The following is a 27850-nucleotide window of genomic DNA, read 5'->3' on the forward strand; positions in this document are numbered from 1 at the left end:
GGAATGCCACTAATTATACATTTGTAAAGCCTGAAACACATGGATTCACCCTGCTTAGCATGGATCAATCCTGCTTATCTGTCAGTTGAGTCAGTTGAGTGAGTGTAAATGCACTTCAACTAAGTGATAATAAAATAAATGCAGGTATTCAACCACTCTTCTGTATGACCACGGGGTTTGGATGCCTGCAGCAAAGCCAGAGAAGGGAATATAAAGCAATAACAAATATGAACATACATGATTAATCTTTTTTTTTCTAAGTTTTTTAAAATCTGCAAGCCTGGTTCTATTTTTTAAAGCCTTTTAGAGGGTGTTTGTAGAAATCCATTGACCAGTGTGTATACCACGTGTAAGAAATTGGGTTACTGGCAGCTGCAGCTCTTCTCAGGGTAAAGTTTCAAGCAAACCCTAAATGAACCTGTCCTCAACCCACAGATAGCTTGGCACAGACCAGACAGGCTAAACTCAGAGGTAATGTCTAAGGTTTTGGTGCAGCACTTCAAATAGCAACACAGTGAAAACACAACACAAAATGAGTCATCAACAGATTCAGAAAAATAGATTCGTTTTTAATATATAAAACAAGACTGGGGTGTTGCTTGAGCTGCCACAAGATGGCCGCATCTCAAGCGGGACCTTCCTTGATTAACGGAGCTTATTTCCTGACTCCAGAGGGCATGGACTGAGAGCATTTACAGAGCAGGCGTGGGGGCAAAGGTAGCAGTTATTTTTTCACTTTTAAAACCGTTTCCCCCGCACCATACTCCCTTCATGCTACTTCGGTAGCACCCGCCATTTTGTTTTTGGTGGGACGCTGCATTTCCTCACAGTTTTCCCTGTGCTGCTCGCGATGCGGTTTTAAAGACACCACCACAGCTCACTTCTGGGGGCTTTGTGCCTTTGTTGGCACTTCATGAACTTTGAGCATTTTATCTCACCTGCTTCTATTTTGGGAGACACTTTCTCTCTCTGCACTTCGGAATGCCATATGGAACCGTTTTCCTTTGCTCAATTTGTAGTCTTCTGTTGGCGCAGCTTTCACAATGCTTGGTAGCTAATGATTGATTGAAGTTTTTGTTCTTCAATTTGGTTTGCCTTTCCTGGGAGATGGACTGCGTCCAGCTGTCACGGATTGGGTGATTTCCTTATCATTTAGCAGATACCTTGAGCTTTCTGCTCTTGTGGGTTGTGGCGCAGACTAAGGACTCTCTTTATTGCGGTTATTTGCTGCGCCTCCTCTCTTTTTTGACAGCCAATCCTCTTTCCCCTCTCGACGTCCCTTAGCTGGTTTTGGAACCCTCTAGGCTGCCTCTCAACACTAATAACATCAATTTACTTACTGGAGACACTTCTAACTGCCTTACAAGCTGTTGGCGCAGGATTACAACCTTCATTCTTGTCTCATCTTTCTTTCCAGCTGTTTTTATCATTTTTTTCCTTATTTCCCCATGTTGCCTGTCTTCTGAGCTGCAACAGACTTTTATACTTGCCTTTTATGGAGCCTTCTTCCTCCTCTCGACAGAAAACTACCTCCACTAATATGCCTTCCATCCGAAAGGATTTTACGACTGCTGCTTCCTCCAAGAGCCAAAAGAAGGAACCCATCTCTCCTACCAAATCTCCATTACCTATTACAATGGAGGACCATATGGAAGAGTTCAAGCATATTAAACCTTTTGTGATTCATACAAATGCTACCATCCAGCGGTTAGAGGAAAAGTGGTCCAACTTAGACTCTGAAGTGTCTGCTGTTGAACAAAGGATTAGCGATACCCAGGATGTGATACCTATGTCTAAAGAGATTGCCCTTCTCAAAATGCAAACAGAGGATTTAGAAAATCACAATAGGTGCAACAACCTTAGAATGTACAGTATTCCTGAGGGAGAGGAAGGATCTGACATGCTTGCTTTCATAAAAATACAGATTTCCAAACTTGTTAGTCTCAAGGACAGCACTACTCTCAATTTGCAACGGGCCCATTGCATAGGCCCCAAACCTGGAAGTTCACCCTCTACCTCGTCAGTCAATCGTCCTAGAGGGATAATTGTTCTATTCCTGGAGTACACCGAGCTGTTAATTGTCCTCTCGGCGGCTAATCTCAGAAAGCAGATGTTATGGTGCGGTCAAAAACTTTTCTACTCACAGGATGTGGCCAATGCTACTGCCACTCGTTGCAAGGAATTCCTCTCTCTTTGCCCGGCTCTTCGATCAATGAACACCAGATACAGCCTGGTGCATCTATTGTTCTTCAAAGTTACCTATAAAAAATGTTCCTACTCCTTTGACCATCCTGAGGATCTAAGACAAATTATTTCCCGCCATAAAGGAGAAGAGATGGACTTTGATGGTTCCTGAGAACTGTTTCTTCTTGTTTTGTCTTAAATTTTCTGAGTTATTCCTTCTCACAACACATTTGTCTTCTTTTGTTTTTGTTAGTTAAGTTAAGGTTTGATATTGTTGTTACAGAATGCCGCAGTTTGTCTGCCTTCTTTCGAGGCCTTTTCTTACCACTTCTTTTGTTTTTCTTCACAGCTGTCTCCCTTCTCATAAAAACTCATTCCCCCTGATGTTTCCTTCCCTCCTACCTTTCCACCCCATCCCTACTGTTTACAGTTGCTCTCACTGTTTGGTAAGTGTTAATTTTTCCTTCAGATACCCTCAATGTTTGCCTGTTATACGTATATCATTCTATGTTTTTTTATTTTTTCATGTTGTCAGTTTCTCCTCCTGTATTATTATTTACTAGGCTCCCTGTTCTTCATATTTTTCTACCTCTTAGTTCATGTTGTTTCTGGTTGTCTTTGCTTGCTCTGCCATCCTTCCTTCCTTTGCTGTTCCCCGCCTCCACGTGACACTCTTTGTCTTCCGGATCTATATTCCAGCACTCTTGATTGAAGCCTCCCAGCTTCATATCAACCTCTCTCTTTTTACCATTTACTTTCTTTACCCTCTCTTCTTTCTGTTCTTTTTCCTTTCATATTTTTCTTTTTCTGTCTTTTCTTCTTTGATTTTTGATTCCTTTTTTCTTTTCTCCTACTTCTCCCTACCTTTTTGTAATTTTTATTTCTCCTCTCTTTCACATCCTTTCCTCTTAATTGCCTTTACTTCAATCTTTTAACCATATTTGCGTTACAATTTCACTTACTGAATTTTTACTATCTTTTCTCAATTTTGTAATATTCATGGTGATATTTCATGCCATTCCTCCCTGTGATGACTGATAATGTTCAAATTATCTCTTGGAATGTAAAATGCTTAAGAAAACCTGTCAGGAAGCAAATGGTCCTTACACAACTTTCCAAATTACAATGTAAGATTTCTATGTTACACGAAACGCACCTCAATGATACAGATGTTAAATCTCTTAAAAAACAATGGGTAGGCCATGTTTATAAATCCCAGTATAAATACAGGAAAAATTGAGTGGTTATACTATTTCATAATTCCCTTTCCCTAACTATTGAGAGTGAAGAAAGGGATACAGATCTAAGATGGTTTCTTCTTCATACCCTTAAAAATGGATCACATATTTCTCTCATCAATATTTATGGCCCTACTGGCATTGATTCTCAGTTTTGGCAATCAATGTCATACACCCTTCACTCTTTTTCTGACTCTAATCTTATAGTGGATGGGGATTACAATCAGGTCCTATACCCTTTTATAGATAGGAAATCTTCCTCTGGAAACATTAGCTAATACCAAACTTTCCAGAGGCCTGGTTGATGCTTGGAGGTTATCTAACCTCAACTGTTCGGAATTCACATTTTATTCTCCCACCCATAACTCCACTTCTAGAATTTATTATAGTTTTTTAAGCCACACCTTCTCACTAACTTACACCATGCTGAGATTGGTTCCATTCTTATTTCCACTCATACTCCCATCTTTATTAACTTAGATCCTCCTTCTCTACCTTCTAAATCCGACAGCTGCCACTTTAATAACTATCTCCTCAAAGACCCTGCCTTTATTGAGTGATTTAAAGCTTTTGTGTCAGAATTTTATCTTTTCAATACCTATCCTGATATGCCCATTTCTACCATTTGGGACGCCTTTAACGTGACAGCGTGAGGCTTTATTATTAACTATGTAGCTATTAAAAAGAAACAATGACGTAAGGAGTCTGTTTCCATTCAGTCCTCCATCAAGGAATTGGAGCATGCTTATTTTTCTTCCAATGAAGAGGCTACCCCTAAAAATCTGGTCAAGGCAAAATAAACTTTTAATAGAAAATCCATGGAGGAAGCCTCTGGGGGGTTACTTAAAATTAACTCCAAATTTTATGGTGGGCGCAATAGAGCTGGCAGATTATTGTCAACTTATGTGAAGATCAATGCCCAAAGATCTAGAATAGTAAAAATCATGAACATAAATGGTGTTAATCATTTTAAAGATGACAAGATATTGAATTGCTTTACGGCCTTTTATAAATCATTACACATGCCTGAATCTTCTCCTTCTAATGCCGCCTTTGATTAAGTTTTTGATTCACCATGCCCCCTCCCTTCCTCCTCCTAATTTTTCTATGTTGGAAACGGATATGTACCTTTCCAAGATCAAGTTAGCCCTGTCTAAGTTACCCAAAGATAAGGCCCCAGATGGATGGCTTTACCGCTGAATTTTATTCCTGTTTCTCCCAAATACTTTTACGGCATAATTTACCTCTTTTTCAACAAAAAAAATTCTCAAAATTAGGCTTGTGGCTCTTTTCTTGAGACCATGATTTATTTAATTACAAAGAAAGATAAGGATTCCTCTTTATGTGCTAAATATCGCCCTATTTCATTGATCAATTTAGATTGTAAAATTTTCGCTAAAGTATTGGCCCTACGCATTAATCAGGTACTTCCAGACATGATTGGGTCTGAACAGTCGGGATTTGTTAAGGGTAGGACTTTAGCTGATAATTCCAGAACTTTTCTCAATATTATTCATCTTGCATCCAAGTGTTCTTCCCCTGTTACAGCCATAACCCTAGATGTGGAGAAAGCTTATGACCGTATGCATTGGCTTTTTATGATGCGTGCTCTTAAATGGCATGGCTTTGGGCCTTCCATCCTTTGCCTAATTAATTTGTTATATTGCTCCCCTTCCACTTCAGTTTTTGTTAATGGATCTCAATCTTCCTATTTCCCTTTACAATGTGGCACCCGTCAGGGATGTCCCATTTCTCCTTTGCTTTTTATCCTCTCTCTTGAATCTTTTCTTCACTCTCTGCATCATTCATCAACTGCCCACGGTTTACTTCACAAGGAAATTGAAATTAAGTTTACTGCCTATGCAGATGATATTATCCTATACATTTCTGATCCCTCTACCTCATAGCCCACCTTCACAGATCTACTCTCCTCTTACGCTGCCCTTTCTGGCTACAAGTTAAATTTTTCTAAATCTGAAGTGCTCCCATTAAACAAATATTGTTTAAAAAGTATGTTCGATGGGACTGATTTTAAATGGAATACTAATAGTATCACTTGCCTGGGTATTAAATATTCTTCCTCTATTGCGAGAACAGTTCAGATTAATTTGGAAGATCTTTTATTAAAAGTTCAAAGCAAGGCAGAACAATGGCCTCCCCTCTTTTTGTCATGGTGGGGTAGACTGGACACAATCAAAATGATGATGCTCCCCATTATCAACTTCTATCTGTCCATGCTACCGATGCAATCTCAATTGAAATTCTTTAAGAACCTTAATGGTGCTTTGAGTAAGTTTCTTTGGAACAGTCGAAAAGCCTGTCTCTCTTTATCTCTCTTATCTGCCCCTAAGGATCTGGGAGGTGTTTACTTTCCCAATTTCGGACAATATCATTCCTCCTTTTTAATCCGTCAAGTGCTACCTTATTTGTCCACTTTGACAGATCTTCCCTCATATACTTGGCATAGATTGGAGGAATCTCTGATACATCCTTTCCCTTTTTCCTCGTTGGCCAATTTTATACATCCTCCTCGTTCTTTTAATTATCCAACCATTTCATATTTAATTTTCACTTTTCATCTGGTCAAGCACATCTCCAATACTCCTTTACAACTGTTTCAAGACTCACATCTCTGGTACAATAAGTATATTAAACTGTCTAATCAAACCATCTTTTGGAAAAATTGCACGGCTAAGGAGATCTTTTTGGTTAAACTTCTCATACTTGTATCACACTTTCTTTCTTCCCAGGAGGTGCAGTCTAAGTTTGGCTTATCTGTCCCCTCACTCCTTAGGTATAACTTTTTAAGATTGCTTTTAACTACTCAATTTTCTCTACTCTCTGGTTCTCCTCCCTCCACTTCAGACCCCATTTTTGAGCCTTTGTCCGCCTATCTTTCCCTTTGGGCCTCCCATGTTTGCAAATATCTTAATTTCTCTCCCCTCACAGCCCCAAGAGTAAAGTTGAATTCACATGGGAATCCGATTTGCAACATATCCTCTCTATTCACAAATGGAATTCCATATGGGCACACATTCACCATACCTCCTGCACTCCTAACACCACTCCGACCATTTATTATTTTTATCAAAGATTATTTTTAACCCCATTATCTCTTTCCAAGTATACTTAGGCTATTTCCCCGAATTGCTGGTCTTGTAACAACACCCCTGGCTCTTTTATGCATTCAAATTTTCTCTGTCCTAATATTATTCTGTTCTGGATTAAGGTGTGTGAATCCATCTCCTTCATTTGCTCTATTACTTTCTCTTTTGATACTTACTCCATTTTCTTGGGAAATAATTCTGCACGTTGGTTTGGTTTTCGCAGGGTGGGCATTTTTGTGAACTTCTTAATTGCTATTGCCTTTCAGCTAATTACCTGTAATTAGAAGGATGCCACCAAGGTCTCCTTTTCTGCATGTTGTAACCTTCTATGCTATCATCAGAGAACGGATAGAGCTTCTCCCATCACTTCTCAGCAACTTTTCTGAAAGGAAGCCTTCTGGCCTCCGCTTACCAATTATCTATCAACATCTGCATTACGCAACAAAGACAGTTCCTTCGACTGTCAACCACCATGGGTATTCTGTGATTCCTTTTATATGGTTTTTATTCTTCAATGTATGTTTCCTACTCTGTTTGCATATAATACATTGATTGTACTCTAATATCCTTACATATGTTTCCTGATAAGGATGTTTTTTTTCTCTTCTCTTCTCTTCTCTCGCTCTCTTTTCTTTTCTCCTCTTTTTCTTTCTTCTTCTTCTTTTCTTTCCTCTTTTTCTCTATCTCATTTTCCTTTTTTTTTTCCTCACTTGAAAAATTGTAAAAAATAATATTTGTTTCTTGGTAAAACTTTTCATTAATGCTTTCATCATCTGGTTTTATTCATTTGATATTGGTAGCTCTCTTCAGTTTTTCTACCCTCCTTATTATATGTTTTGCTTTTTAGTTTTTGCTATTTTTCTATGATTGTCGCTATATTGTCGTACCTGCGATAAAGTGCGGGCCAACTATAAGGATCCTGTTAAGCCAGCTGAACAAAGTAACTTTTATCCTGGTCTGCAGAGAACTGCGAGGATCCACGTGGAAGATTTGTTGCGCAGGCAGAGCTATGCATTGGTTTCAAGATGCAGTGAGGCTGCAGTGTGAGGTCCTGTTGCATCATTGTTGAAGACCCCATCGATGAGGGCTTGCGATGCAAAAACTGGAGCTGGGGATGCATTGCGCAGTCAAAGAGATATGTTAATTCTAATGAGCTGCAAGGCTGCAATGCAGAGTACAGCGTCAATGTCGAGGCAGCCACTGATGAGGGATGTAAGGTCCTGCACTGAGGACGCACTGTGCAGCTGGGGTTCCAAAGGCAATACAGACTGAGTAACAATATGGGTCTTTGTGGTGGGTCCAATCAATGCAGCAGCAGAGTTGAGTCCATTCTGCTTGGGGTTCTGCTATGTAGCAGAGGAGAAGTGTTGGTTTGACTAGATCCAAGGAGGCTGAGAAAGCACCTTAAAACAACTTCCAAGGGTCCAGGACTGGGGGCACCACTTATCAGGGTAGACTCACAGATGGTACAGTCCAGAAACAAGTTTGTCAGTGCCTTTAATCCCTGAGGCCTGAGCCAGGAGGCCAGTCAATTAGCCCTTGGAGTCACTCTGGGGTTCTCGGTTCAAGAGATGCAAGTCTACTCCTTCTCACCAAGGTAGGAGGTCAGCAGGCCAGAGCAGCACAGTAGGAGTACAGCAGAGTGCTTTCCAGCAGTGTGGCAGTCCATAAGCAGCACAGCAGTCCTTCTTACTGGCAGAGTATCCACTGGTCCAGAAGTGTACTGAAGTGGTGGTGTCTGAGGTCCAGTATTTATACCCAATGGTGCCTTTGAAATAGGGGAGAAGCTTCCAGAGGTTTCTATTTAAAGTCCCCAGACATCCTACTTCCCCTGTCCTGGATTCGGACAAACTACAGGCGGTATGCAGCCCTTTCTGTGGAGGCTGAACACTGCCTATTGAGGTGTAAGTGGGGCTGTGCCTAGCTCCTCCCTCGCATCCTGCCAGAGATGGCCCATCCAGGCACAGCCAAGCTCCATATTGTGTGTGGCTATCTAGGAGAAATAAACAAAGCTCAACTGTCAGCCACACTCAGTCATGTGACCAGAGACAGGTGACAGGCACTAAATTGGTAAGGCAGAATAATCTCATGTTTCTAAAAGTAGAATTTTCAGAATTGCAATTTATAATCTGACTTAACTAAAAGTTAGGATTTAAAATTGTGATTCTGGAAACACCTAGCCTGAACTTGTTATCCCTTCCTGTTTGGAAAATACACTTCTGAATTGTAACAAGGCAACTCCAATGTTACCCTCTGGTAGGGACAGGCCTTGTATTAGAGGAAAATGAATGTAAGAGTTATATGTATTAGTTTTAAAATGTTGTAGTTTACTTCATATTGTCTACATTTATATTAATATGTGTTTGGATATTTGAAATTATAAATTTATAATGATTAATATTTTCAATATTTTATTTATTTTAAGTACCTTCAAAAATTGTATTTTGTTTCATTTTTTTATGTAATTAAAGAAAACTACTATGTTATTTATATTATTACATTTTAAAAAGTTTTAAATTATAATATAAATTACAATTATATATTTAATGCTATTATTAAATTAGATTTATGTAAATAAATATATATATATAAATATGTATGTTTTTCTTTTAAATAATAATAATTTTTATATGTTTTAAAAATTATTAAATATAATTTATTTTTATTATAATACTCCTATTATGTAATGTGATTAATGTTTACTATTAAAATATATATATATTTGAAAATCGATATTTTAGACACCAATTAGTGACAACAATATATATTTTTCTCTACATTTTTGTAACTTAAAAGTATAGGAAGTCTATATTTTTGACATTGATATTTTTTAACTCGCTATTTTTGTCTATAGATATTTTGGTAGTCGATATTTTGTCAGTGAACAGGTCACAGGCAGGTTAAAATAGCAAATGTTCAGCTACAAAGCCCACAAACAAACAAGTGAAATTGAGGCCGTCAAGGGCATGTTAAACAGTGTATTTTGAACTATAAAGCCCACAATGCAACAGATACATTGAGGCAGTCATAAACAGTTAAACTATAAAGCCGAGAAATAAAACAGTTGACAATGTTTTAACGTTTTCAGAAAATAGGCAGCACAAAGTATGTCTCCTTACCTCCTCCTGGTCCTTAAATCACTGCAATGTTGGGCACAGGGAAGATTCTTGTAGAGTGGAAAGGCAAAGAGTTGAGTGGCGTAAAATGGAATACAGAATCAGAGTGTTGTAGAGTGGCATTGCATAGAGGGTGTTGCGGTGAGTAGAGTGTTGTGTAGTAGCATAAAGCGGAGTAGACTGTAAGAGTGGAGTAGCTTAGAGTGAAGTAGTGTGTCACATAATAGAGCGCCATGAAGTGTCATAGAGGGAGTTGCTTAGAGCATCGTAGAATGTATTAATAATGTAGAACAGCGAGGAATGCTCTAGAGTGGAGCAGAGTTTAATGGAGTAGGACATCATTGAGTGGAGTATCCTGGAGTGTTGTAGAATGGAGAATAGTGGCCTAGAACGAACTGGGGTAAAGTATAGAGTGCAGAGTATATTGTTGTAGAATGCAGTGTCGTAAAGTAGAGTGATGATGCAGAGTAGATTGCAGTGGAATAAAGTGAAATGAGTGGAGAAGTGACATGGAGCATGAACCTTTGGGGCCACCAGGGTTACTTATAACAACCTGCTATGCCTTCCCAAGAATGAAGAGTCGGTCAGACAGTAGAGAATACAAACATACATTTTATTAGCAATACTCTGCAGTCCATTCTGACCTGCACCCTAAGATGCCTGCCGAGGGACTGAACCCCCAAAAGTCTACAACATGTAATGAATCTTCCTAACAGCCTCCAAACACACCCACAGTGGAAAGTTACAGGCCTGGGCTGAACATGGGCACAGAGGGATGCACTACCATCTGCCAGATGGGTACATGGTATCAGCAATTCAAGGTTACCATGCTGGACCTCAGCATCTCTTAACATGGGAGCAGACGTACACACTCGGACAGGTATGTGAGGGCAGAATGGCCTATTCATTAGTAAGTCGAGAAACAGTCTGGAAAAGAAGAGAAAATAATAACGAAATGCAGTGTTCTTCTGAGGCAAGCAATACGAATAATGAGGTCTAGTTCAAACACAGTCAAAGCAGCCTAATAGGGATTACGAAATGCAAAATGGAGTCACACTCGCTAATTGAAGACTGCACATTACAGGGGTAACTCAGTGGGTTGCATAACGTGAATACAAATGGTGTCTATTTAGCCACACACTGCTCACATAATATAGCATGAAACAAGTGCATTGCGGGATTGGGAATTTCAAACCTAACAAGTGGAGTGGTGCAGGGTAGAGTGGAGTAGTGCAGAGTAGAGTGCCGGTGTAAAATGCAGTGGAGTAGAGTACAATGGCATATAGTGCAGTCATACAGAGTGGAGTGTCAGAGTGCAGGGTCATAGGGTGGTACAGAGTAAAGGGATGCAGAGTAGAGTAGTGCAGAGAGCAATGATGTAGATTTCAGTGGTGCAGAGTAGAATAGAGTCCAGTGGTGTAGAGTGACATGTCGTGCAGTGGCGTAGAGTAGAATTGCTGTGTACAGTGCATTGGTGCAAAGGTGCAGTGGCATAGTGTGCATTAGTTCTGAATAAAGTGGTCAAGAGTGCATTGGTTCAGAGTTAAGTGGCATAGCGTAGACTGCAGAAGCATAGAGTGCAGTAGCATTGAGTGCAGTGGCATCGAGCAAAATGTTTCAGAGTGGAGTGGTGCAGGGTAGCATATAGTGGTGCAGGATATAGCACAGTGGTATAGAGTAGAGTGGTGTAGAGTAGTACAGCAGTGATTGCAGTGGCATGGAGTGGTGCAGGGTAGAGAGACATGGTATAGAGCAGTGTCATAGAGTGCATTGTTGTAAAGTGCAATGTTGCAGAGTGGTGCATAATGGAGTGACCTAGACTGGTGTAGTGTAGAGAGCAGTTTCTGAGTGCAGTGGTGCACAGTAGATTTGAGTGTTATGGAGTGCATTGGCATAGAGTGCAGGAGAGTGGCATATAGTAAAGTACAGTGGCATAGACTAAAGTGGTTTAGAGTAAAATGGCAGAGTTCAGTGACAGAGTGCAGTGTGGTAGAGTAGAGTGTCATAACGTGCATTGATGTGTGGTAGGGTCTTTTGGTGTAGAGTGCAGTTGCATAGAGTACTGAAGAATAAAGTAAGACAGTGCAATGGTGTACAGTGGCATAAAGTATAGTAGTGTGCAGTGGTGCAGAGTAGATTTGCATAGGCTGTATGGTTTTGAGCGAAGTGATGCAGAGAGCATTGGCGTAGAGTGCAGTGGCATAGAGAGCAGCAATGTAAAATTCAGTGGAGTGGTGTAGAGTGGAATGGTGGCGTAAACTACAGTGGCATAGAGTAGATTGTTTCAGAGTAGCGTGCCGTGGCGTAGACTACAGTAGTATAGAGTAGAGTGTCATAGAGCGCAGTGGTGCAGAGTAGATTAGAGTGGCTTAGAGTGGATTGGCATAGAATATAGTGACATATAGTGGAGTGGTGTGGAGTATAGTGGCAAAGAGTGCAGTGGTGCAGAGTAGATTGGCATATAGTGCGTTGGGTTTAAGTAAAGTGGTGTAGAGTGCAGTGACTTAAAGTGGTGCAGAGTGGAGTGGTGCTGAGTTTAGTAGCACTGAATGCAGTGGTGTAGAGTACATTGTTTCATAGTAGAGGGCAGTGGTACAGAGTAGAGTGTATCGGAGTGTTGCAGAGTAGGGTGGCATAGGGTGGAGTGTTATAGAGTACAATGGTGCATAGTAGTGTGGGGTAGAGTGCATTGGCATGGAGTGGTATAGAGTAGAGAGAAGTGGAGTGGTGCAAAGAAAAGTGCAGTGGGGAGTGGACTAGTGTGGAGTGGTACAGAGTAGACTGCTGTGGCATGTAGTGGCACATAGTAGAGTATGCATGGTATAGTAGTGTATCGCCATTACAGACACCACCTCTTCAATTGAAATGACAATAAGATTTGCACTCACATACAGTTTTACTGATTAAAGTATATAGCACACAAACGATAATGTGTGGAAATGTCATCACCCAATATACTGATTTGTTCGTCAGCTCAGCTCATTTACAGACATTTAAATTTTGTTGTGTGTTAGGAGGAAAAAACAACATTTTTACAGCCTACTTCAAACAGACCCCAGTAGCCAGCATAAGTGTCCATGTCATATGCAATGCACAACAGAAGCAGGAATACACACTTTGGCAATCTGATTGCTAACCTCAACCCTCAGCCCTACTCTGACAGAGATAGCCCACTAACATCATGTAGGCCATGACACCCAATACACCATTTAGAGCTTCTGAAGGGTAAACTGCCTGTGCATAACTTTCCAGACACCTTTCCTGTCTGGCCCATTGCATTGATGCATATTGTCACTAGAGACAAGAAGCGTAGTATACCCAATGTCCTAAGACTAAGACCAAAAGATAAGGGTGTAGTGCGGTTCCTATATTCCCAATGGGCTCTGCGCATTGAATAATATATCCTATAGATTTGACGTTGGACTTATGTCTACTAGGTCTCTATCGAATATATTAGACTTAATGGTGAGTGCCAGCTAGCTCAGAGGTCACTAGAAACTTTCTCGAATACACAAGAAGGGATTAGTTTCTGACGACCGCATAAACATGACAACTTTGTTTTCCCAAGGATAAAACTGATCTTCAGAGTCGTGGAAACAATAGATAGATATTTTACTCAGTCAATCATGCATGCTTCGTTTCATCAGAGGTGCACAGAAATAGAGAGACAGGCGTTTTCAATAAAAGGGTTTATTGAACAGTCTTCTTTCTCAAGCAAGTAAAGTGAACTGCTACAATCGTAATACTGGTTGCAAAGTATAATGCGTACAGTAAGAAGAGTATTATAAAATAATACTGTAAAAGCATTGTATGATTCCTAGACCATAGATAAATACATACAAAAATAACAAAGGCTAAAAAGTACTCAATTGGTGCTTCTAAAATATGCCTATCCCAATGTACCTAACCTAAGTCTAGTACGAGGGAAGAAGTACGTGAGGTATAGCATAGGTTTAGTTTTCTTTGCCCAGAATCTAACCAAGATTTCTCTTAGGGTCTAATCAGCTCCGTACCTTGGTTTTAGAATGAAGGAGGTCTGGTATCTCTGTCTCGGGGCTCAATTTCCCAACACCTGCGAAGGGAGCTTGGAAACACAGGAGCTGGATTCTCAGCGAGAGAACGGCAGCCTCTCTGTCAGTGCGTCAGCTGGAGGGTCGGCTTCCTTCGGCACTTGCTGTAGCGAGCTGTGTCGGGCAAGTAGATTGTCAAGCTGCTCCGAACTACCGTGTGTTTTCTAGGGCAAGTGTAGGCATATTTATAACTTGAAGGTGCCAATGTTTGACGTAAAGTCGGACATAATAACGTCACCAAAGAACCCCAAGGGAATGGTAGTTCTTTGAAAACACCATGATTTCTAGGACAAATCAATATTCAAGTAAGGGGATATCCCTGACTGCTGAAGCCGAGTTTTCCAAGAAATCGTTATGGCTTTTTGGAACTAGTGGAAGTTGCCATGCCTGTATTTGGACTGGATGGGTATGATTTCTATGCCTATATAAGGGCAATGTGGATTATAGCTATATAAGGGCATGAATTGGTAATTTTCGCTGGGAACCTAAAATACCATACAACAAGGGCTGTTATGTGTGAGCTACCTCTCTCGGGGTTGACTGGACATGTGGATCATAGTAAGTCAAGATTAGGTTGTGTGGTTTGTACAGTCATTACAAGACACCCTTTTTGCCATATGTGTCACCGTAACTGTGATGACAATCTACATATCCTCGTATGTGTTGTGTGATTGGAAATATTGAAGCCAAGCAGATGATTCACATTTCTAAATCCCTTCAAAAGTAACCCACTATCCACACTGTTCATGTCTCAGATGTGCAACAGGCCTGTACAGTTGAAGCATCACTATTATAAAAGTGCCAACAGACCTGTTTCAGTAAGGGGACAGTCATTGTTGACAGACACACATTGACTCTGTGGGTCAAAGGAAAGAAGTATCAGGTAGAAGGATCAACTCAGTCAACATGCCTGATTTTATCCATGTGACAGCTATCAGGGCTACTAGTGAGACTGGTAGCTCTTTATGGGACAATATCCATGGATCACCAGGTCCACAGGGGCATTACTTGTGCATTAGTTCTCCTGCCAGAGTAACTCTGGGCTAGGCTGAGCCATAGCCCATACTGCCCACATATTAATGGCAGGCCTTGGTCTCTGCAGGCTGAAGCTACTTATCCCACATGAACCTCACATTTCCACCAATTCAATACAGAAAAGTGAAACTTCTGGCCATTCCATATGTGAACACATGGTAGTTTGGCACTCTGCAGGCGTCAGAAGTAAAAGCAAGGGAGTTTTGGGATTCTTTGTAAATTAAATAAGCTTGTATACCGGAGCGTTCAGTTTGCTGAGGGGTTTAAAAGGAAAAAGAAAAAAGAAAATGCATAATGTGATTGCTCCTTTTTGCTTGTTTAGATTTGTCTAGTTTGATAGTATGACTTTTTTGGTATAGGGATTTAGAAGGAACAAGAATGATTTATGCTTAGGGCTGGTTATTTTCTTAGCCTAGCTTCGTTCTTTTGACTCCACTTCTCTTTCTGGGTTTTTTCTTTTTTCTTTTTTTTCTTCATTTACTCTTGATGGGGGGGCATGGGGGAGGGGTAAGATATGGTTCACTTGATTGTTTAGGTTTATCTAACTGCTGCGCCCACGATCCGTGCTGCTACACTCAACCATCATCAGCTCAGACCAAGGTCTGAGTGCTTCCAGAGGGAGGGGGTAGCAAGGGGGAAGGGGGGCGAAAGGGTAGTTCGAGGTGCGGGGGGGTCACGGGTTGGGGGGGTGTGGGGGGGAAAAAGCAAAATAAAATGAGAATTTATGATGCAGTGATTTTTGTAGTTTTTGTATTTTCAGGAAATGACACAAATGTGGCGGAAACAATCTTTTCTCTGTATTTACTGCAGGCAAGAGTAGGGCGCCTTTCTTATAGTGGGTATGTCGAGCCTTAGTGTATATTCAATAAATATAGGTGAGTTGAACGATTGGAGGAAGAGAGCAAGATTGGCACAGTTTGTCAAAACTGAACCTATCGACATTCTTTGCCTACAGGAAACCCACCTACCATGGGCTAAGAAGCAGCTCCTTAGGCTTGAGGGGTTCAATATATTGGCATGCTCCACTCAAACCTCAACAGTAAGAGGGGTTGTGATTTTGGGGAAAACTATGCTGGGGGTGGCGAAACGTGCTAAGTCTGATGCACATGGTAGATGGGTCCTGGCGGAGCTGGAGTGTGGCCTTAAAATCTGCGCCATTTATGGTTCAAATCAGGATGACCCAGAGGTTTTTGAAATATTGGAAGCGGAATTGGCTACTTGGCCAGCCCCCATCCTCGTTTGCGGGGACCTCAATATTTCTATAGACCTTTCTGCAAGGAGTCCGTATGCGGGTAGAAAACCCAGGGTATCTGCAGCTCTTCAGTCTATGATGCTAACGACCCTTGCTACACATATTTTTCCTGTCCTCATCAGAGGTATAGCAACTTGGACTACTTTCTTATTTCGTCCACGGAAATTAGTAAGATCAGTATCAGGAAACTCCCCAAGGTCCTCTCGGATCATAATCTGCTGGCAATCTTATATAATGGCATAGCATTGGTCAGGAGTCGCAGGGCTTGGACATTCAATCGAAAACTCCTGTCTGACGCACAGTTTGTGGAATATATGCAAAAATGAACCATAGAATACTTCCATGCCAATCGATATAGCGCATCAAGAAACGGTGTGTGGTATTCATATAAGGCAGCACTGAGGGGGGAGGTTATTAGTCACACTGCTCATTCCAGGAAAAAAGTTCAAGCCAATAGGAACAGGCTCATGGCAGATTTAGTAAAGGCAGAGGAACAGCATTGCCAAGATTTATTTCAAGGAAAGGAAGGCAAAGAGAGTCAAACCAGCATCTGCCTAATCAAAGCGGAAATACAAAAACAACTGGCCGAGAAAGCAGCAGCAGAATACTGGACATATAGGAGGAGAGTATATGAGACCGGGGAGCAGGCGGGGAAGTAGTTGGCGTTAAGGGTCAGGCAAGGCTATACTAAGAACATAATAACTAGCATTCAAGAGAATGGACAGGAGGTTGTGAAACCTCAGGGTTTCCTTGCAGTTTTTGCAAATTTCTATCAAACCCTTTATAGGGAAGAATCGGCTGGGGAGCGCCCACTTGGCAGATATCCGGACAATGGGCCCAGAGTGGGATCAGAGGACAGAGCAAAATTGGAGCTGGACATAACACTGGAAGAGATCCATGGGGCGCTGTCTGAACTGGCCTCCGGAAAGGCCGCCGGGCCAGACAGCATCCCTCTGGAGTTGTATAAGTGTTTCTTTGTGGTGCTGGCTCCAATTTTGCTGGATCTATTTAATGGCATTATGGGTACGGGTAGGATCCCGGAAACATGGAAAGACACTACCATCATAGTCTTTCATAAAAAGGGAAAGCCAAGGGAGAATCCGGGGTCCTACAGGCCCATATCTCTGATTAACTCAGACAATAAGCTGTATGCAAAGATCTTGGCCGCACGGTTAGGGAGGATCATTGGGGGGCTCGTCCCGCCCTGGCAGCATGGGTTCATCCCCGGCCGGGGAACGACGGACCACGTTAGGAGAGCAATCTCATTGTTTGAGGCCCATGCCGCTGGGGGGAGGGGGGTCGCCATGATCCTCCTTGATGCGGAAAAAGCATTCGGCCGTGTCAGGTGGCTATATCTGTGGGACGTCCTGACAGACAGAGGCTTTGGCCCAAAATTCCGGATGGCTATGGACGCCATGTACCGAGACCCAACGGCCCGCATTCAGTTTATGGGTCAGTGCTCCGATAGGATCCGGATTAGCAGGGGTACCCGTCAGGGCTGCCCCTGCTCACCGAATCTGTTTGCACTATACATCGATCCACTGATTAGGCAAATTCTGGGGAATGTGGGAATCCTGCCAGTAGCAACCAATGGTTTTGAATGCAAAATATTGGCCTATGCCGATGATCTGGCAGTCACTACTCCAGAGCCAGTTGAGGCCATGCGGATATTGGTGAAAGTCACCAGGGAATTTGGCAAGTACTCGGGGTACCGACTAAATGAGTCAAAAACTCAGGTGATTTGCTCAAATGAGGTCATTAAAGCTGATGAAAGATATGTAGACTCTGCGATTTATCTTGGGGTAGTAATTAACGCAGAAACAGGCTCTATTGTTCAAGATAACTATGCTCCACTCTTAAAAAAAATTGAGGCAGAGTTGAAGCGGATGGATTCACTGCACTTATCTTTGATAGGGAGGACCAATGTGCTAAAGATGACTATGTTACCCAAGCTTCTCTATTTGTTTAGATGTATACCTTTCTTAATTGAGGAAGGGTTGTTAAAAAAGTTTGAGTCTATTTTTAATAGTTTTCTCTGGCAGTATGGTAAAGTTAGGAGGGCAGCCAGGTATATGACTCTCCCACAGGAACGTGGAGGCCTAGCAGCCCCAAACATAAGATTCTATCATTGGGCTTGCTTGCTGACCCAGATGTCTATATTATTTATGCCAGCACCCAGTAGAAGGTACTCATATGACCCGACATCTGATTTATATGAACCACCATCAATTTACGAACTATTGATGGGCAAGGAGGCTGTAGGGGCACTGTTGAGAAAAACTAGCTGCAGTTTTTTTTTTTAAATCCCGGCATAAAGGGTTGCTTAGTGCCTGGGATTTATGGAAAAATCTGCAGAAATTGCTTCATATCCCCAAGATTAATAAGTATACCCCACTGTGGAATTCAGGGCATCTCCCAAACTTGAGTGTGGATGGGGCCTGGCAACAATGGAAACTACTGGGTATTCGGACGGTTGGAGATGTAATGCCAAATGGCAGCATACTGAGCTTTAACAGGCTACAGGAAAAGTTTGGTCTGACCAACGGCCACATTTTTAAATATCTCCAGATCTCCCAAACACTTAAAACTGTTGCTTCAGATATAGCTCCTGGCCCACCTTGCCCAGTGCTGGGATATCTGATAAGAGGAGGAGATAAGATAAGGAATATATATCAAGCCCTTATAGAAAGAATACCAGATGACCTCGAGAAGCACGAGGCTGCTTGGGCAGACAGACTACAAGATCCTGACACCGATTTTGATAAAGCTTTGGGGCTCGATAAACAAATACTGCGCTCCTCAAACTTGAAGGCTCAATATTTTAAAACATTATTTAATCTGTACTATACTCCCTCTAAACTACATGACTGGGGTATGAGGAGTGATAGCAACTGTCCCAGGTGCCAGAAAGGCCCTGGAGATCTTTTACACATGTTTTCTAATTGTGAGAAGCTCAGTCTGATAAAAACTGAGATTGAGAAATTTTTGGAGGGGCTTCTAGGCATAAAGATCAGCCTATCCCCGACGGTGATGATTTTTGGGAGTGATAGTAAAACTGGTCTTGTCAACAGGGAAACAGAGGCTTTCAGTTTTTCTGGCCGTGGCGGTATTACGCATTTTACTCGCAGCTGCCTGAAAAGATTCTAATGCTCCAACATTCCAAATGTGGCTGTCCAGACTTCTTGGTATACACAATATTGAATCCACCTTATATCTTTATAAGGGTAAGAAAACGCGGGATTTCGGCAATAAGATGTGGGATCCCCTAAAAGTTTGGATGGATGGGCAGTTATAATTAAATGAGGCAGGGCCCACTTTTATCTATATTTATTTATAATGTATGTGTAAATATGTATTTATTTGTATATATATTGTGTGAATATATTCTAGCCTGTATCTCTGTTTTACCGAACGATTTTTACCGAGTAATTTAGTACTATGTGTATTTATTGTAAAAAAAATATTCTCTTTTGCTGCATCTGTTTTGTATCAATGAATTCTCAATAAAAAAAAAAAAATACAGAAAAGTGAAACTTCTGGCCATTCCATATGTGAACACGTGGTAGTCTGGCACTCTGCAGGGATCTGTGAAGTATAGCTTTCTTCAAGACAACTGTTTTACAAAGTCTGATATGGGCTGAGTGATAAGTAGTGTGGTACACATCATCCTCAAATGCTTCTAACATTATACAGAATGGCTCATGGTCTGAACCCATACCTAACAATTCACATATAGTATGATGTTACTTGAGAACTCATTGTAACTACTGTGAATTTGAGGCCTGCATATAGAAAAATGCATGTAACACAAGTAGAAATCACTTTATCACACATTCCAGTGGTGGCATTCTCTCTACAAAGTACAGTGCTTCATAATCCATTACATATGTGTCCTATGTAGGCACTGCTCCATTTCACCAAACAATACAATACAGTTACAGTCTGGAGCTCAGAGGATATTTTAACCTTGGAGAACAGAAAGCAAGAAGTTAATCAGAGTGAATAACTGTATTTTTATTACTTGTTCTGCTGGTGATCCGTAGAGCTGAGAATAGATGGGAAGGACCTCATCTACCAGGGTATTTAGCTCCTCTGGAGTGAAGGGGCAGACCCTCCTCCTGTACAAACATGCCATTATTGCTCTGTGAGGTGAAAACCAGCCGCTAAAATGGAGGAGGTGTTAATAGCAGCAGTGTCAGGAGGCAAGTGAACTATTTTTCCAACCTCCGCATATGTGTACGGCATGTACGCAGTCATCAACGTAGGCACACACAGCCATTGGACAGCAACCATCACTTGGCCCAACGTTACCCTATGGCTGTGACCGCCATGTATGCGCCCAGCCACCACAAGGTCGAATTCAGCTCGCGGCCAACATTTGACATGTTCTATTAGCGAGGTCACACCAACACCAGTTTAGCAGTTAAGGGAACTGTACATAGACCAAAAGTGTGTGGCACACTGTACTCTGCAGTTGGCGATATTTTCACATTACATTGTATTCTATCCTTACTATAGTGGAAATTTACAATTTTCTGATTTAACAATGTGCACAGATCTTTTACAAACCAGTGAAGGCCACCTTGGGGATGACAGGTGGATGTTCAAGACTTGACAATGAAGATGAAAAATATTTACTGCTTCTGGAAGCATTGATGTTCAGACATGACTTTTGCATTACCTTTCACATATGTTACTACACACGCTGTGACAAAAATGCATTTTTATGTTACTTCCTACATAGCTACCCTAGGAGAGGGAGGAGACAAGAGCAACTAGTGTGCTGCCCATTTCCAGACCTATATATTATCATAAGGACAACCCCTTCTCTGCCCACCTGGACAAAGGTCAATTCTATTTATCTGCAAATAGCGTCCACCATGGGACTCTTTTTTCAGAAAAAGGAGATATGCTCTTCCATCACGATTTACTAGTGATATATAACTCAGATGATTGTAGCAATTTTTCCCCAGACTGGAACACATTCTGGACAGTGGACAGTGGCTACGTATTTATGGTAGGTCAGGGTAGCATGACACCATACCTAGAACACAAATACCCTGAGCATTTAGTTGATATAGACTGACAATTGGTTTTTGTTTCTGAGCTCCCAAACCTTGCAGGTAATAATTCAGACGACTATTGTCTGGAGGACACCCTAAGAATCAACAGGGTTAGAAACGTTGACATTTACTTCACTTGGTTGTTCTAATTAACAATCGGTTCACATGCTGTGATTTGATACACAGATGTGCTTTTGTCTCTTTAAATTTATAGAACCAGTAAACCTTTTGTTGTTTATGTGTTTTATGTGTATAAATTGTATTTGTTTCTCACACTGGAGGGCTGTGTTGCCTGCACTTGTGTTATTAACTATATTATCATCTGCATATATAATTACTTGAAAAAAGAATACAAAAAATATCCACAGTAACTATTGTCAGCAATTTTTGGTCAATTTATTACACATGCTTTTGTATGAAAGACTACTAAAGTGTGTAGGAACCACTTGGTGTATATAAGTAAATACAATGAATGGTGGCTTCCCCAAATGGAGGGGAGAGGGTTGCTCATTTATTTCAGAAAAAAAGTCCAACAGAGTATTCTGTTTGCATTTCCAGACCTACACTCCATGGAATAACGAAATATCATAATGAAGGTCAATCTGAATAGGCAAACAATCTTGGATCTATGTCTTCAGTTGTAGTCTGACCTCCGACCTCACCTCAATAACCCTACATTAATTCCACCACTAGTGAAACTCATGCCAGTTTTGCATGTACTTACGGCAAAGTTGAGACATGTAGGTAGCTACATCTAGTTCCCCAGACGTGACAATTTTGCCACTGTGAAGGTGGATTTCTGTGGATTTGGACACATCCCACAAGCAATTGTATCTATTGGTGAAACCCATATTGGCTTAGTACCACTACACGACAGTGAACAGGTCTACTGGAACAAGAAGCACTTTAATTCTACCAACATGCAAGATGTCTGCCTAGCAGATACATACATCTAAAATGTACATCTAAAATGTCTGTGCCTGCTTACCAGGATCTGCCAACAATTCCATTGCTCTGCTGAACAGCACCATACCCCAGCTGATGTCACAACTACTACCGGAGAGAGCCTGGCTTTTAGGTAAGTGTGAACTGTATTATCTTTGTGTAAGAAATGTCAGGTAGTATGATTTGAAAATATGTAACTGAATGTTGCCCTTCTGTCTGTCTTCCATCTAGGAGACTCAGCATACCCCAACCAGAGATGATTGTTGGCGCAGCTGAGGAATCCTTCAATGCCTGAATAAATGAGGCCCATGGAAGAGCACAACAGCCAGTGGAGCAGGCTTTTTGGCACCTGAAAGCCAGATTCTGATGTCTAGACCAGACTGAGGGAGCCTCTTAAGCTCACCCGGGAAGGTCTGTAAGACCACTGTGGCCTGCCGCATACTCCACAACATTGCCATTCGATGGAACATGCCTAACATTCAAAGGGTGCAGGCCATGAAGAACCACCAGGTGGGGACCCAGGAATGCCAAATGAAGATGATACTAGTGAAGAGGAAGGAGCTGGATTACATCAGAATCTCACCCAGAACTCCTATTCCTGAGTGTAAGCATAGTGTGGGATGTAATGACTTTGACTAGTCTTGCAACTCTTGTAGTCATGATGTGAGGAGGATTTCAATGCTACATACTAGGAATATAGGGGCCTGGCAATATCTGGGGAAAGGTGTTTGTATTCTAAGTGTAGCTTTGCTCAGCTGTAGAAGTTGGTAATGTGATGTGTGTCATGTGCATGTTTTCTTAGCTAGTCTCTCTGAGCTGGTCTGTTTTAGGTACGTTCACCATGTAATCTTCATTTGGAAATTTCAGAGTTGTGGCATTAGCAGGTATATGATGCTATTAACCCCTCCCATGCTCATGACGAGCTCAGCTCGTCATGAGCCACTGTTATCGTGTGCTCATGACAAGCTGAGCTCGTCATGACCTTTAGAACGCTCGCACGCTGGGCAAATTCCCCTGGTGTGCGAACGTTCTAAAGAAACGGGTGTCGTTGTGACGAGCTCAGCTCGTCATGAGCACACGAGCACTGTGCTGCATGATGAGCCGAGCACTGTGCTGCATGATGAGCTTAGTTCGTCATGAGCACGGGGGCGCTGTGCACGCCACCCCTCACCCGAGCACAGCGGGGGAATGTGCCCAGCAGGGAAGGGGTTAAGACGTGCTATTAAGATGTATGAAGTGGACATTGGCTGGTGATGGGAATGTCTACCAAAGTGTTTGGGTGTACAAAACAGTACTAGGACAGCTTGCACAGCAATAAGATAGAAGCTACCAGGCTGCCATTGGACTTGTGCCTTGTGCCTTGTGGTGCATTGGTCCTAATGGAATATGTGTGCCAGCATGTGCTCCAACACAATGTTATGTTGTGCCCAATTCATGCTATCCTGCTATACATTGGCTACCTCCTCATTACGTATGAACTGGACATAGCAGTTGATGTGTCTCCTAATTGTAGGTCAAAGTGCATGTAGCACATCACTGACAATCGATTGTGATATTCCACCAGATGCAAGCAACACTGGATTAAAATGACCCTGTTGTCATAAACTGTTGTACTGATGTGTATGTTTGTTCTTTATTTGATGTAGGATTCCTTACGTTACATATGCAATATGGCTTCCGCTAATTGATTGTGTGGGAAATTATGAGATGTATCTCGTCCTTGTATGTTGTGAAAGTCTGAAAGTGATTATGTGATCAATGACCCAGAACAACTGAGTCATGTGTTATTTGCTATGTTTATGACATCATGTAAGCTTCTGATTTGAACAATGGAATAAAGATCTTCTCACCCCAGACACTTGTATGTATGTGTTGCTGTGACATTGTAGTGATCATGAGTTGAACATTGTTTACATTCAACACTTCAATGCTTCCAGAAGTCCCTAGTTTTTACATTGCAAAGTTCATCTTGTAATGCATTCACATTGTTATATGTGAGAATTACTACAGGAGACAATGCTTTGGTAACATGTGTTTTAATGCAGTGAACAAGGCAAAGGAATCAACATAAAATTCAACAGTACAAACAAAAAGTGAAGTCTTCAGTCATAGTAGATGAAACAATTGTAGTACAGTCCAAATAGTCAGGATTTCAAAGTCCAATATACTCCTCCCATCAGAAATGGAAAAGTGGGCAGGAATAGTTCAACAAAGTAAATGTATAGCACACACAGGAGGACAGACTGGAGGACATTAGAGTCGGGTCTCTTACTGGCGGTGATGGGTGACTTGCCATCCTGATTGCCTGGGTTTTTGCGTGGACGTATCCTCGTTTTGCCAAAGAGGGGATCTGCTGACACAGGGGCACATGCAGGTGTGTCATCCTCTGACAGGACCTTCCTTCCTTTGGCTGTGACAAATTCATATGGTGTGGATGTACCTGGACCACAGAAAAGAGGTAGATGCAGGTGGAAAAGCCTTGCAGAGGGTTGTGTTAATGTCCCGAGCCCTCCAACTAGGGAGGCCACCTCGGTGTGGATGCTGGCCACCCAAGTGTGGATGCCGGCCACCCAAGTGCGGATGCCGGCCAACTCAGTATGGATGCTTGCTACCTCAGTGTGGATGCCAGCCTCCTCAGTGTGGATGTCAGCAACCTCCCAGTTTGTGTCCTTCTGCAGCACCTTGATTTCCTGGATTTTGACCAATACCTGGCCCATGACACTTTGGGAGTCCTGGTAGCCTTCCAGGACTTGGTTGATGGGATTGCAGCCTAGTTGACTGTGGCCTCTAAGGGCTCACTCTGTGAGCCCACAGTTGCCCTCCCACAATGCCTATGTCCACGGCCCTGTGCCCTTGTCATAGACTGCACCCTCCCACTGGTTTCCACTCCCACTGGTTCCTGGTTCCTCCGTGACTTGGGTGGTGTTAGCCATTGAAGAATCCAGAACTGGGGTGCACAGGATGATACTGACTGTGATAGGTAAACACTTTGGGGGTTCCGTGGTTAGCTGTGATGTAACAGCAGTGGTGGGAGGTATTATAGTGGGCACAGTGAGCCCCACTGTTGGAATCTGCCCAGGCTGATCAGATTGGCCAGGACCATCATCTATACCCACCTTTTCAGGAGTGTTGTCCTCACTGAGGACTTATTCCTGGGGTGGAGAGGAGCTCTGTATAGATGCAGTGGTGGATTGACCTGTTGAGAGATGGAGAACATTGTTAGTGTTGGAAGTGAGGTATCTATATCAACGTTGTTTGTGAAGGGGAATGGGGACCTAGAATGGAACAAAATAGATAAAGATTAATATTGTTGATTACTACACATTTGTTGACATTAATAGATGTAGTAGATTTCATCAGTTCATTAGCTGTGCAGATGTTTGGTATTTTGGCTTTAGGGACAGACATGGCATCCCCAAAACTCTGCTACAAACACAATGTGGCCCTAACATGTGTATTGGTCAATTCTAAGGCCTAGTTGTATCTGATACAGGCAAACATTCAGCATGGTTGCATATGTTTAGCATTATTCCTCATGTGAGATGTGCCGAGTCAAGGGGTCACCTGGCACTGCTAATTAGCTGAGTTTCCTTCATGGCTCACATATATTAGGAGTACACCATTGTTATGTCCCTCATGCCATCATTAGTTTCAGCTGATGGGTCCAGGTCACCATCGAGCAAAGTATTCATATGTATATCTGAGTGGAGCATTGTCTGTACATTGCACAGTCCATGATGAGTGAACATTACTTGTAACAAAGCAGGCAAGTGAGAAGGGGCAAGAGGAGTCTAGCATCTTTGTTAGAGTGAGAGTGAGAGGGCCTCATGGTAATGGTGGTAGCTTTTTGATCTAAACTTACCAAAACCTGACACATGGTAAGCTGCATAGGACTAATGTACTTCAGTAGTGACATAGGAGATAAATGAGGGGGGCATAGGGGTCTGCAAATTAGAGAGAGTTGTAGTCACAAGGCCTCATGGCAGTTGTAGTCTCTTCAATCTCACTTTCCCAACACTTGAGTAATGGCAACCTGGATGACTAGTGAACTTCAGTAGTGACATGGGAGACAAGAGAGAATGGGCAAAAGGAGTCTAGCATACTGGCTAGAGTTGCAGTCATAGTGCCTCATGGTAGTAGCAGTAGCTTATCTATCTCAACTTACTAAGACTTGTGTGGCTAGTGAGCTTCAGTGGTGACATGGGAGACAAATTAGAAGGGGCAATAAGAGTCTAGCCTCTTGGTTAGAGCTGCAGTCAATGGGCCTCATGGTAGTTGTAGTCACTTCAGTTTCACATTAGCAACACTTGACAAACAATCAGTACACCCTAGCTGTTGGCAACATGCATTTGGGATAATAATAATAATAATAATAAAGAGTTTTATAGAGCGCGAACAGTTGCCTCACAAGGAGGTATCCCGGCGCTATAAGAACAGAACGGCCGTAGAAGTCATGTGGCATACTTAACGTTGTGGAGTGAAAAGCCAGGTTTTCAGCAGTCGTTTAAAACAGGCTTCTGAGGGGGCCTGTTGGAGAGCGGAAGGAAGAGAGTTCCATAGCCCCGCCACATTGGCCGAGAACGTTCTTCCGCCCAGCCGTGCCCTTCGCACTCGTGGGATCACAATCTTCACCTGCCCGTTGGAGCGGAGGGACCGAGACTGGTGATACCTGGGGAGTCTAACTTTCAGGTAGTTAGGGCAAGTGCCAAACAGGGACCTAAAGGCCAGCGTCAGGGTTTTGAACTTGACCCGGCTGGCCACTGGGAGCCAGTGCATTGCCCGTAGATGCGGAGAGACAGAGTGTTTGAAAGGAATGCACCTCAGCAGTCTCGCAGCCGCATTCTGTACCGTCTGAAGGCGCTGGATTAGATACCGTGGGAGGCCGAGATAGAGTCCGTTTGCGTAGTCCAGCCTCGATGTTATTGTAGCATGGACCACCATTTTACGGCACTCTACTGGTAGTAGTCTCAAGATCTTGCGTAGATTTCTCAACTTGGTGAGACAGCAACCAGCAACCTGCTGAATATGGGAAGCGAAGGAGAGGTTGCTATCCCATCGGACTCCCAAATTTTTCGCGCTCTGGCTCGGTGACGGAGGTGTTCCCATTTCCACCGGCCACCAAAGTTCTGCAGGGGGGGCAACCCCTTGCCAAAGAAGATAACCTCGGTCTTCTCAGTATTCAATTTAAGTTTATTGGCGTTCATCCATCTGGCCACATCTCGGAGGCATCCCTTAAAAGTCGCAAAGGCCTCTTCCGACACCTCCGAGTATGGAAACACCAGCTGGGTGTCATCAGCATATGAGATTGCTTTGACCCCCCAGTTTGAAATAAGTGTGAACAGAGGAGCCAAATAAACATTAAATAGTAGCAGGCTTAGTGCCGACCCCTGGGGAACACCACATTTCAACTTGGAGGGTTTTGAGACAATCTGATCTAATGCCACCTTCTGTGTTCTTAGTGATAGGTACGACTGAATCCAGCTCAATGCTTGATCTTTTATCCCTATCTCAGCCAGCCGCTGGATGAGCCTAACATGATCTACCGAATCAAAGGGATGGACTATACATTAACATTTTTATACATATCATGGGTACTCAATTGATATTTTTCTGGTAATGCACGTATAGACAGCATTGCAACATGTGCCATGCCAAGGAGTTGGAGAAATGTGGTCTTATATGCAACAATACAAATTGGCATATACAAAACAACATCTCTGATACTTTGAGTATTGCATGTTAGGAAACTAGGTAGAGGACAGAATATCAAAAGAAGAGTTAAGAGCAAATAGGGCATTGTGATATTGGGGTAGTTATTCAAGTGCAACTTACCAGGGTTC

Source organism: Lissotriton helveticus, chromosome 4_1, assembly GCF_964261635.1.
Source record: "Lissotriton helveticus chromosome 4_1, aLisHel1.1, whole genome shotgun sequence".
In the NCBI taxonomy this organism is placed as follows: Eukaryota; Metazoa; Chordata; class Amphibia; order Caudata; family Salamandridae; genus Lissotriton; species Lissotriton helveticus.